This window comes from Pholcus phalangioides, unplaced genomic scaffold (assembly GCF_987345545.1).
Source record: "Pholcus phalangioides strain wild (caught in Gottingen) unplaced genomic scaffold, Ppha-v1.0 ptg000024l_1, whole genome shotgun sequence".
Classification (NCBI taxonomy): Eukaryota; Metazoa; Arthropoda; class Arachnida; order Araneae; family Pholcidae; genus Pholcus; species Pholcus phalangioides.
In genome coordinates, this window is record NW_028301616.1 from 21,644,935 (window position 1) to 21,650,183 (window position 5,249).

Genomic DNA, 5,249 nt, shown 5'->3' on the forward strand with positions numbered 1-5,249 from the left:
TTTCTTTTAAGTAAAGTATTTAAGAAGCGCCCGGAAGTGTGTCTCTCTGGATGGCGGCCAGTGTTCTTTATATTGTGGGAAAGAAGAGGCAAAAGATGGATCATTATTCAAGTGTTTCCTTTCGGGATAAGCGACTTTAATTATTTAAAGTGCATCTGACACGAACGAGACAAAAGATGAACGTGCTTGAAACGAGCAAAATCTCTTTGATAGGATTTCATTCTTTTTAAAATTCACGTAAATGAATTCGCGAATCTTGGAGAGAATGGGTTCCCGACTTGGTGAGAGCAAAAGTCGTTCTGTGGCAATAAGTCGGGTATTTTACTGGACGGAATTGCTTTATATCATACTATTTTTGGTCTTTGAGGACCAGGTGTAGATCCCGGAGGGGGTGCGCAATGAGGGTAATCGCCCCTCCCAAGAGCTGAATGATAAGGGAAACTTTGTCCCGTACGGGATTATCCAATGCACATACACGATAAGTCACTTCTCCGGCACATTCCCCTTGGATCCGCCTGACACCTCTTTATTCGAAGCTTAAAATACCCGCCTCCACTCCATTCGAAGCTGTGTGAAGAGATGCCTGCCTCCAATTCCATTCACAGCCGAACATTCCTGTGTCTGCTCCTTTCACATCAGAAGATGCCTATCTCGACTTTATCCACAGCTGAAGCTTTTTTTTTTTTCTTTTTCTTTTTTCAAACCGAGCACAACTCAGGTCTATTGCCATAAGCAATTTACTACCTAGTGAGTTGCGCCGGAATTGTAAGTGCGTGTACCTGTCTGAGTGCGTATCTAGTGTTGTGTATGATTTTTCAGTGCTGCCATCTATGTCTCAGAAGTGAAGTGAGTGAGGTGTAGTGACTGAATATTTGTACTGTTTGTAGGCCTGTTGCTCTCTGTGGCGAGACTTTTTAACGGGGAGATCGGCTCGCATTTGCACCTCGAAGTTGGGAACCAACTTCAGCCAACCACCACTGTGGCGAAGGTGGGGCTATCGATCCCCACTATGACCACTCGACCACCACAGCGGCACAGCTGAAGCTATCTGCCTTTGCTGATTCGTAGCTGAACACACATTCCTGCCTCCATTACATTCATCAGAAGATGCCTGTCTCGACTCCATTCGTAGTTGAAGATATCTGCCTCCGCTCCATTCATAGCTAAAGATGTCTGCCTCGGCTCATGTCATTAATCATGTAAACTGGTAAACACACATTTCTAGTCAGGTAAGGGGGAAAAATCTATTTGCTCGGGGAAGGGGGCCTCCCATGATGCTCTTATGACGGCTCTAATAATATTTTTAATGGGGATATTATCTGTGTAAAAGTGGACAAGAGGGTGGGAGGGGGAGATTTGCCCTTCATGCTTTTTTTCTAAATTTCTACTCTTTCTGCAAAATAATCTGAATTTCTGCCCTCTCTGCTCTTTTATGAATTTCCGCGTGCCCTTGTTCATTTTCTGAACTTTCGAATTTCCGCGTGCCCTTGTTCATTTTCTGAACTTTCGAATTCCCCCATAGAATTTTTTTCATGCCCTTTCTGAACTTTATTCCCCCTCGCCACCAGACTTTTTTGCTCGATCTTCTTCTTCCAAGATCTGTTTTTCCGACTGCCTTTTTCATCTTATCCTGGGGCAAGTTGGGCCATGGTTAGAATAGCATCTGCCAGGTAACTTGGATTCGTCTGGGAATTTCGAAGGCGTTGGTCAAAGCGTGCAAAAAGTGTAGGGGAAAAAACACACACACACGCAAACACTCGTGCTAATGAAGAGAGATATGTTTCAGAATGAGGGAAAAAAATTCTCCTGAAAAGAAGAGGATGATTCCGGAAACCTGAAAAGGAAGACATTTTCTAAAACATCGGAGGACGCTTCAAAAAAAGAGGACGGATGATAACCCTAGATCAAATTGGCCATCTCTTGAAGTGCCACTTTTTTATGCTAATTTTTATTTGACCGTAGTTATTCTACCAACAGGTAGAATGATGGATAATTCTACCCGTTCTTTTTCCAAGAGTTGCTTCATATCTGAGTTGAGTTTCCGAAACTTTCTTGCGGAAGGACGGGAACAAGTTGGCAGAAGTTCTGGGGTGATCCGATACCAAGGGCAGGACCATTCATCTAGTGCTGTCCAGTGGAATTGGCTAGAGAAAAAAAAATTCTGTTTTTCTCACACACACCATTATCCGTTCCCGACCTACCTGCTGCAGCCAATCAAAAATACAAGCCACGACAATTGCCTATGCGGGGCTGTGGGCAACCCACTTCAGTATTTCTCCGACAATCACTGGTGGTCCCGAAGTGCCACAGAAGGGCATGGAATAGGGAGTGAAGGAGTTACTTAACATGCATGTTCTTAAACTTACATGGACATTTTTAAACTTTTGCATCCATAGCCTCCTTCCTGTGGCCACATGTATTTTTTATACACCTTTTTTTTTACTTCTTCATTTTTCCATGTGTGTCTGCACTGTGTTATGATACTTAATTTTCGGTGGCACCATGAGTTTGCTTTGCATGTCCACTGTACGGCTTTGCACTAGAGCCGACTACTATTGTGTCGCAAGCGGGGTTCGAAAGTGGATCTTCACGATGAGACTCCAGCACGATGCCCACACGTTTCAATTACTAATTAGTATCTAGAACTGGGCTTTTAGCGGGCGACAAAATGTATGATGAGAGTGGGTAAAACGAGTGGGAAAACCACACAAAACAGCACAATTAGTTTTGGGTGATCACCATCGGAGACCGCTCAGCTGGATCATACGTTGTTATCGAGGTCAGATATATATATTCAAATCAGATTATGACCTAGCTTAATGAGGAATACAGTGGGATAATCTGTATATGGACCGTGCAGCGCACACTTTTCACAGTATGGGATTCAGGAACCGAAAACTCATGGAGGCAGGCGATACCTTTGCTGAAAGCAAGTCATCACACTAAACGTTTTTCTGAGCCAGATCAATGCTCTTATAATGGGAATTTCTTGGAATTATGCGCTAGAAACCACAGTGGACGGACTATCGGCTATTACATTTAAGAGCTAATAGCATAGAATGACTAGTCCCATTTCCAACTGTACTAGGCTGTTGCGTGGCTGAAACTATGGTGGAGCGCGCATGAAACTATGATCCAACATGCCAGATTGGAATCTTTTCCTCATGAGTCGATGATGGCATGATACAAAGCTGTCTTGACGCACGGGCTCAACCCGGAGGATTGTACCCCGGGAGGAAATAACTTCGGAAATTTTTCGCCCGCTGGTCGAGTAAATGCAGTTTAGTTCAAAAACAAAATCTCCGATTTATTTATTTTTTTTTAATCATATTAAAAACATTTGCTTTCGTTGATTTAAAAAGAAGAAAAAAACTTTAATTTAGTATAAATGTAAATTTTTCAAAATACTTGGGATAAAATGATTTATTTATTTTCTCATCTCTTCGCGGAGCACGCAGAAATCCTTGGTGGAGTGGAGCACAGTTTGGGAACCCCGGCTCTGGTCATCTTCCTGAATTTGTCTTCCACCCCCCTCTCGCAGTCAATTCAGAAATTTATTCCTGCCTTCCCTTTTCAAATTTATTCATTTATCATTTTCGTTTTTCAGCGTTTCTGAAGATGGGCCCTACAGGGACGCGGTAGCCCAGGACGATAAATATAATTACCAAACGATATCTAGAGGTGTCGCGAGTTCGATACCCCATTCGTCCTTGTCGCTGGGGTACAACCGAAACGGCGATAACCTGATCACACAAAATGATTGCTACCGCAGGGAGTCCCACACCGAAGGTCAGCGCACCAACCTCTCGGTGAGTATAAGGAAGACAAAAATGCCGGAACTTTTCCAGTCGGAATCGGCAGTAAATCTAATTAGCCCTCGTGTGCAGAAAATGGCCGTGGTGCGACAAAAATGATCAATGATGGCCCTGCGCATGGGGAAGGGGGTTGTTTTTTCCCACAAACTTTTTCTTCCAGACGTTCGGATAAGTGGACTATAAACATTTGCCACCTTTTCATTTGAAGTTGGTATACGCATTATGGGACACCTTATACTTAAAATAAGGACGCTTGTATCGTTTAATAACCCCCAATGATAATAATTATAAATAAGTAAATTAGTTAAAGATTAAAGCAGGGCATAATGGACAAGGCTGTAAATCTGATGTCATTTCACTCATGAATAATTAATGTTTTTTCCTCTCCTAATTTTTGAGACTAAATAATTCATAACGTTTGTAACTGTAAATGTTCAATAACATTATTTTTCCCTAAAAAATTGCAATTTTCCCTAACATTTATGGAAACTGATAAAAAAAATATTTCCCCTTTCATTTTTCCATTCATGATTAAAGCACGAAATTTAAATTTGATTTAAAATGACGATAAATTTTAATAGAAAATAATTTTTCCCCCCTTAAGCACTGCAGAAATTTTTCCACTATTATCTTAAAAATCAATGATGAATAATTATCTTCTTGAATGTAAAAACATTTCTCTTGATTTTTATGCTAATTATTGAATATAAATGAGAAATTATTATTATTAAAGTTTTAAATGTGAATTTTCATTAGTTTTTAGACTCGATTGACTCTTGCAGATAAATACTGTGTTTTAGTTTTGAAATTATAAGTGTTACTTTAGTGTTTTTTGAATTTCTTTTTAATGGCAATTGTGATAATACTTATCCTTTGTACTGTAACGCTGCTCAACACTTATTTTGTTCTCAAAGATATTTCAGTGATTTTAGGAAGCTGATTCCGAATCCGGCATTGGTTTTGTCAGATTGGCTCTAGTTTTAAAGTGAAAATTAAATTTCAGTTAGTAATACAGACCAGTGTAATCCGAAAATATAATCTGGAAGGGTAATTTCACTCCATGTCTAAAATTTTAAGGGGTATTTTTTTTTATCAGTAAGAAATAACTATACTACAAAAAAAAAAAACCCCGATTTTCACTCCTCAACAAAATTTGGAAGAGTAAAACGGAAACGAATTTATGCTTGAATCACGCATCCAGATGAGTATTGGCGAACACTTGTACCAGGGATCTTTTTCCCCCCCAGATAGGGCTTCTCTTTTATCACCTGCACAGGCCTGTTGTTTCTCTGAGCACAGAATTTCGATATCTGTGCGGAATGACAAATAACATGCTACCTTATTCAATATAAGGAATTTTTTTCTGCGCAGCAAAAAATTCCGTGTTCATGCCAGCATTCTCAGTCATTCTCAGACTCTAAAATGTCTATATTT